The sequence below is a fragment of the Cebus imitator genome, unplaced genomic scaffold, assembly GCF_001604975.1.
Source record: "Cebus imitator isolate Cc_AM_T3 unplaced genomic scaffold, Cebus_imitator-1.0 Scaffold169, whole genome shotgun sequence".
Lineage (NCBI taxonomy): Eukaryota > Metazoa > Chordata > Mammalia > Primates > Cebidae > Cebus > Cebus imitator.
The window spans coordinates 285,969-294,191 of NW_016107484.1; the positions used below are offsets into that span (position 1 = coordinate 285,969).

General features: G+C 47.3%; 1 pseudogene; it reads left to right on the top strand.

Annotated features, from left to right (window-relative positions):
- LOC108315108 overlaps positions 1-5,296 on the top strand; it is a 22,101-nt pseudogene extending 16,805 nt beyond the window's left edge.
- The last annotated feature ends 2,927 nt before the right edge of the window (positions 5,297-8,223 follow it).

Below are 8,223 nucleotides of genomic sequence, written 5' to 3' on the forward strand. Positions count from 1 at the left end.
GGCCAGGTTCCATAGGGAAGGGAACAACACTCACTGGGCTAGGTGGGGAGGTAGAGGGGAGGGGAGGGACAGCAGGGGGCAGGGGGCAGATGGGGAGGGATAGCACAGGGATAAATGCCTGATGTAGGCGAGGTGGGGGCGAATGTAGCATGTATGTACTTATGCAACAATTCTGCAGGATGCAGGATGTGCACATGTACCCCAAAGCCCAAAGTACAATTTAAAAACAAAAACAAAAAACAGACCACGTTCTGGGTGCAGTGGCTCATGCCTATAGTCCCGGCACTTTGCGAGGCCGAGGCAGGTATCTCACCTGAGGTCAGGAGTTCAAGACCAGCCTGGCCAACATGGTCAAAGCCTTGTCTCTACTAAAAATACCAAATTAGCCAGGCATGATGGTGCATGCCGGTAATCCCAGCTACTCAGGATGCAAGGCTGGAGAATCACTTAAACCCGGGAAGCAGAGGTTGCAGTGAGCTGAGGTTGTGCCATTGTACTCCAGCCTATGTGACAAGAGCAAAACTCCATCTCAAAAAAAGAAATAAATAAAAATTAAAAACAGGCATGGTGGCTCTTGCCTGTAGTCCCAACACCTTGAGAGGCTAAGGCAGGAGGATCGCTTGAGTTGGAGAGCAGCCTGGGCAACATAGTGAGACTACATCTCTAATATACAAAATAAAATAAATTCCTATTTCTACAAGAGTTCCAGGGATATAATATATATTTGCTCTAAAGCCTAGTTAATTTTGAGGGAATGATTAACAAGTCGTTGCTAAGCCAGATTTATCGGAAAATTCAAAGTGGTTTCATGTTTCCCAGCCAGAGCATTGGAGCTCATGTTTCCCATAAGCTTCTGGAACTGCTGAGCATTCTCTCTTTTCAGGGTCTTAATGGTCTTGAATCACAAAGGCAATTAAGTGGCCTGAGAACTTCTCTAGTCTTCTGGTCATTTTGAGTTCTTTGAATAAGCATTTTATTCACTGCATGTGCACGGGATGAAGGAAGGAAACACTTCTTTATGGTCTTAATTTGTGCCAATTAATGAATAAAAGAATGGACATTTTTTTAGAGGACATAAAGCTTTCAGAGAATGAATCCATTATCCCAGATAAAAGAAGAGATTAATTTGTCTAGAGAGTACATTAAATATGGGCTGGACACAGTGGCTCATGCCTGTAATCCCACCACTTTGGGAGGCTGAGGCAGGTAGATCATGAGGTCAGGAGTTCAAGACCAGTCTGGCTAACATAGTGAAACCTGGTCTCTACTAAAAAAACAAAAAATTAGCCAGGTGTGGTAGTGTGCACCTGTAAAAGAAATTTTGAAATTTTTTCCATAACCAATATTGATATCACAAATTAGCCAGGTATGGTGCCTCATGCCTATAATCCTAGCTACTCAGGAGGCTGAGGTGGGAGGACTGCTTGAGTCCAAGAGGTCAAGGCTGCAGTAAGCAGTGATCACACCACTGCACTCCAGTTTGGGTGACAGGAAGACACTCTGTCTCAAAAAAATAAAATTAATATCACTGTGTATGAGGAATTTACAAAATAAAAACTGGATCCGGGCTGGGCGCAGTGGCTCATGCCTGTAATCCCAGCACTTTGGAAGGCCGAGGTGGGTGAATCACTTGAGGTCAGGAGTTCAAGACCAGCCTGGTCAACATGGTGAAACCCCATCTCTACTAAAAATACAAAAGTTAGCTGGGCGCAGTGGCATGTGCCAATAATCCCAGCTACTCGGGAGGCTGGGGCAGGAGAAATGCTTGAACCTGGGAGGCAGAGGTTGCAGTAAGCCAAGATCATACCACTGCACTCCAGCCTGGGTGACAGAGTGAGACTCCGTCTAAAAAAAAAAAAAAAAAAAAGCTGGGCATGTGGCACATGCCTGTAGTCCCAGCTCTTCAGGAGGCTGAGGCATAAAAATGCCTTGAACTCAGCCGAGATCACCCCACTGCACTCCAGCTTGGATGACAGAGTGAGACTATATCTCGAAAAAAAAAAAAAAAAATTAGCTGGGCATGGTGACTCGTGCCTGTAGTCCCAGTTAATTGGGAGGCTAAGGCAGGAAGATGGCTTGAGCCCGTGAGGCTGAGGCTGCAGTGAGTTGTGATTGCACCACTGCACTCTAGTCCAGCAACAGAACAAGACCCTGTCTCAAAAAAAACAAAAAACTGGATCCAGCAACTTTAATGTCAACATTTATTCCTTTTTATCAACTGCTTTATGTTTAAAGGTGTTTCTGACTAGACCTGGAAAAGGTTGCATGTGTCAGAGAAAATGTCTGGGAAGATTACACAAAAAATAGCAGTGGCTAGGAACGCTTTTGTTCACCAAATGTTATGACCTTATATGTACTAAGCATTTAGCTAGACACTAGTAAATAGTGGAGACAAGTTCAGCTCAGGCTCTCACTGAAGTCTCAGTCTAGTTCAGACACGGAGAAGTCATAAACAGGAACAAGCAGTGAGATGCCACTCCACACACACTAGGATAGCTCAAATTAAAAAGTGGACATTAACAAGTGTTGTCGAAGATGTGGAGAGACGGGAAAACTCATATGTTTTTGGCTGGAATGAAACAGCACTGTGGTAAAATGAAATAGCACTGTGGAAAAGCGTGTTTGTTTTTCAAAAAGCTAAACATAGAATTTAGAATGTAAATTCCGGATTGACACAGCGATTTCACACCTAGGTGTATAGCCAAAAGAGAATTGAAATATATGTCCACACAACCCTTGCACACACATGTTCACAGCAGCACTAATCACAACAGCCAAAGAGTGAAAACAACTCAAACGTACATCACCTGATGAATAAACAAAATGTGCTATTTTCAAGCAGTGTAATATTACTCAGGACTAAAAAGGAAATGAAGTTCTGATGCCTGCTACAACCCGCATGAACTTCAGAAACGGTGTGCCAAAAAAAGAAGCCAGACACAAAAGGCCACAAATGTTCAGACAGGCAAGTCCATCGAGACAGAAAGCAGGCTGGTGGCTTCCAAGGAATGGAGGAAGATGAACGAGGAAACAACTACTTAATGGGGAGTTTTCTCTGGGTCAAGGAAAATGTCCTGGAAGTTAGATTACTGTGAATGTGCTAAATGCCACTGAACTGTACATTTTAAAATCATAAATTTTATGTCAATTCTACCTCAACTTTAAATAATAATTAGGCTGTACACTTAAGATTTGTACACTTGAGTCCCGCTTCTTTACCTCCCAGGGCTGCGCCCAGAGTCCATTCCAGGCTGCGCCGGCGCCCCAACCCACCGCCAAGGCCCCGGCGGCCGAGCCCCTCCAGGAGGACTTGCTCCACGTGCTCGCCGCTGCCCAGGAGTCCCCCGCTGCCGCCGCCGTCGCTGCCGCTCCCCCGGCTCCGGCCGCCACCTCCACGGTGGACACAGCGGCCCTGAAGCAGCCCCCGGTGCCCCCTCCGTCACCCCCACCCCCGCCTCCGCCGCCACCATCGCCCCAACCTCGACGGTCGCCGTGGCCCCAGTCGCGTCTGTCTTGAAGAAGAAGACAAAGAGCAAGGGGCCCTACATCTGCGCTCTGTGCGCCAAGGCGTTCAAGAACGGCTGCAACCTCCGGAGGCACGAAGCCATCCACGCGGGAGCCAAGGCCGGCCGGGTCCTCTCGGATGCTATGAAGATGCCCACCATGGTGCCTCTGAGCCTCCTGAGCGTGCCCCAGCTGAGCGGAGCCGGCAGGGGAGTGGGAGAAGCGGGTGTCGGCTGCGGCACGGCCGCAGTGGCTGCCGGCGGCGTGGTGACCACGACCGCCTCGGGGAAGCGCGTCCGAAGAACCACGCCTGCGAGATGTGCGGCAAGGCCTTCCGCGACGGCCACCACCTGAACCGACACAGGCTGTCTCACTGGGACGAGAAGCCCTCCCAGTGCCCGGTGTGCCAGCAGCGCAAGGACCGCCTGAGCTACCACGTGCGCTCACGTGACGGCGCTGTACACAAGCCCTGCAGCTGCTCCCACTGTGGCCAGAGCTTCTCCCGGCCGGATCACCCCAACAGTCACGTCCGACCAGTGCACTCAACAGAACGGCCCTTCAAATGTGACAAATGTGAGGCAGCTTTCGCCACGAAGGATCGGCTGCGGGCGCACATGGTACGACACGAGGAGAAGGTGCCATGTCACGTGTGTGGCAAGACGCTGAGCTTGGCTTATATTTCGGACCACATGAAAGTGCACAGCCAGGGCCCTCACCGTGTCTGTGAGCTCTGCAACAAAGGTACTGGTGAGGTTTGTCCAATGGCGGCGGCAGCAGCAGCTCCTCCCACATCTGTGGGCTCCCTCTCGGGGTAGAGGGGGTGCCTGTGAGCTCTCAGCCACTTCCCTCCCAGCCATGGTGAGCTCCGAGTTGGTTGGGGGGAGAGGGGAGAATGGAGTAGCGTCAGTTGGTACAGGCTCCTCTCCCCCCACTTTTCCCACCAACTCCTCACTGCTTCCCCACCAACCAAGGAGCCTCCGGAGGGAAAGGAGGAAGAAATGTTTAGGGGAATTCGCTAGGTTTTAACGATTTGTTTCTCCCGCTCCTCTCTTCTATCAGACCTGACCCCACACAAACCTGTCCCGTGGGTTGTGTTGAAGTCACCTGGACAGTGGGCAGGGGTGGCAGAGGACAGGAGCAGCCACTGCCCATACCCCCTCTCCTCTCTGTAAGCCCGTGCCCTGTCCTCCCAGGGACTTGTGAGCCTCTTCCCTCAATAGTTCTCTCACTCTCCTTCCAATCCTCTCCCCCTGCTGTCTGTTGCCCCTCCCTGGGGAGTTGGTGCTTTCTTTTCCTTTTTCTTTTTCTTTTTTTCCAGGGGGAGGGAGGTGAGGAAGGAGGGAGATCAGAGCTTCTGTCCCAGAGAGGGAGAGCCGTGAGGTTTGAGGAGGGGCAGAAGCAGGGCCGGCAAAAGTTGTACCATCATAAGGTGGTGGGGGGTTTGGGGTCAGGCCCTGAACATCGTCCTACTTGAGAATCTGTCAGGGGAAAAGTTCAGGGGAGCAGAAGGAGGAGCCAGGAGGGCCAGAGGCAGAGGAGAGATGGAATTTTAGGGGCCAGGATGAGCGAGGGGTCCAGGGCCTAGAGGTGCTTCCTGGGGCTGGGGGAAATGCAGCCAGTGTCCCCCTCCCCTCTTCCACCCCAGCTCCAGCCCTGGTCTTGTCTTCCTGATGATAGAAGAAGCTGTGGCCCTGGCCATGTCATCGTGTTCCTGTGTCCCCTGCATGTACCCCACCCCCCATCCCCTCCTTTTGCGCAGACCCCATTACAATAAATGTTAAATAAAATCCTGTCGAGAGAGATCCAAGATAGCTGATCACTAGCAGCTCGGGATTGTAGCTCCCAGCGAAAGCGCAGAGAACGAGAGGACGCCACACTTTCAGACGAATTTTTGTTGCTCACGCACCAGGAGACTCCCAGCAGACGAGCCCCACAGGTCGCCAGCGCGACTCTTGTGGCCGGCGAGGCGGTTTTGCCGCTGCCTTGGTGCGGCGGTTCTTGGTGCACAGTCAGAAAGGCACCATCAGTCTGTTTTGGCCGGCGCAGTGGGTTGCTCAGATTTTAGCGCCGGTTGGACGTCCATTCAGAAACCCAACTATAAAGACGGTAATTATAAAGACCACGGATGGATAAATCTATAACGAAGGGAAAAAAACAGCCTAAAAAGGCTGAGAATACCCAAAATCAGAACGCCTCTCCTTTTACAGGGGATCACAGTTCCTCATCAGCAACGGAACAAGGCCTGATGGAGAACCAGTGTGTTCCATTAACAGAAGCAGGCTTCATAAGGTGGATGATAAGAAACTTCTGGGAATTAAAAGAACTTGTTCTAACTAAACTAACTTAGTTTCTAATGCAAAGCAATTAAGAACTTTGAAGAAAGGCTTGAAGAAATGTTAACAATAACACACAATTTAGAGAGGAATATAAGTGAATTAATGGAGCTGAAAAACACAAGAGAACTTCGCGAACTACGCACAAGTTTTAACAGCCGAATTGATCAAGCAGAATAAAGGATATAAAGGTCGAAGACCAACTTAATGAAATAAAATGTGAAGACAAGATTAGAGAAAAAGGGATAAAAAGAAATGAGCAAAGTCTCCAAGAAATATGGGACTATGTGAAAAGACCTAATCTACGTTTGATAAGTGTACCTGAATGTGACGAAGAGAATGAATCCAAGCTGGAAAATACGCTTCAGGATATTATTCAGGAAAACTTTCCCAACCTAGCAAGGCAGGACAATATTCAACTCCAGGTAATACAGAGAACACCACAAAGATATTCCTCAAGAAGACCAACCTCAAGGCACATAATCACCAGATTCACCAGGGTTGAAATGAAGGAGAAAATACTGAGGGCAGCCAGAGAGAAAGGTCAGGTTACCCATAAAGGGAAGCCCATCAGACTCACAGCAGATCTCTCAGCAGAAACCCTACAAGACAGAAGAGAGTGGGGGCCAATATTCAACATCCTTAAAGAAAAGAACTTTCAACTCACAATTTTACATCCAGCCAAACTAAGCTTCATAAGCGAAGGAAAAATAAAATCTTTTGTGAACAAGCAAGCACTCAGAGATTTCATCACCACCAGGCCTGCTTTACAAGAGCTTCTGGAAGAACCACTACAAATAGAAAGGAACAACCAGTATCAGCCTTTCTAAAAAATACCAAAAAATGAAGAACATCAACATAATTAAGAACTTGTATCAACTAATGGGCAAAACAGCCAGCTAACATTAAACGGCAATATCAAACTCACATATATTATTATTAATTCTAAATTTAAATCGACTAAATCCTCCAATCCAAAGTCACAGACAGGCAAAAAAAAAAGCCAAGACCCATTGGTATGCTACATCCAGACCCATCTCACATGCAAGGATACACAAAGACTCAAAACAAACGGATGGAGAAAAATTTACCAACCAAATGGAGAGCAAAAATAATAAATAGAAAGCAGGAGTTGTAATTTTTGCTGATAAAATAGACTTTAAAGCAACAAGGATCAAAAGAAGCAAAGAAGGATATTACATAATGATAAAAGGATCAATGTAACAAGAAGAGCTAAAGATCCTAAATATATACGCACCCAATACAGGAATACCCAGATATATAAGACATATAAAGAGACTTAGACTCCCACACAATAATAGTGGGAGACTTCAACATCAATATCAGACAGATCAATGAGACAGAAAGTTAACATTGATATCCAGGACTTGAACTCAGGTCGGGAACATGTAGACTTAATTAACATTTATAGAACTCTCCACTTTAAATATGCAAAATATACACTCTTATCAGCACCACATCACACCTATTTACAGGTTTAAATGAAATATTGGTTGGCTGCTTGTTTGTTATTTTCTTCCCTCATTTTTTTTTCCATGTCTCTATTATTAAACACAATTACAGGCATACCCATTTTTAGACTGCATGCTAGCCCAGGCAATAAAGCAACACCCCCGTTCTCTCTCCCTCTCCCTCTTCCTCATCCTTCCTCTCCTTCATTTTTTCTTTCTTTCTTTCTTTCTTTTTATTCTTTCTCTTTCTTCCTTTCTCTCTTTCTTAAAAAAAAAAAAAGAAAAAAGAAAAAAAGGAAAGGTGAAGTTTCCCTCTCTGGCTTTGATATGGTTTGGATATTTGGCTCCTCCAAATCTCATATTGAAATGTGATCTCCAGTGATGAAGGTGGGACCTAGTGGAAGGTGTTTGGGTCATGGGGGTGGATCTCTTATGAATGGCTTGGTGCCCTCCCCATGGTAATGAGTCCTCACTCTGTGAATTTCCAGAAGATCTGATTGCTTAAGAGAATGTGGCACCCACCACACACCTTGCTCCCTCTCTCACCAGGTGACAGGCCTGCTCCCTCTAAAAAAAGTAAAAATAAAAAAATAAAAAAAATAAAATCCTGTTTCTGGGCCAGGCGCGGTGGCTCACACCTATAATCACAGCACTTTGGGAGGCCGAGGCGGGTGGATCACGAGGTCAAGAAATCGAGACCATACTGGTCAATATGGTGAAACCCCGTCTCTACTAAAAATACAAAAAAATTAGCTGGGCATGGTGGCGTAGGCCTGTAGTCCCAGCTACTCAGGAGGCTGGGGCAGAAGAATTGCTTGAACCCAGGAGGCAGAGGTTGCGGTGAGCCGAGATCGCGCCATTGCAGTCCACCCTGGGTAACAAGAGCGAAACTCCGTCTCAAAAAAAAAAAAAGA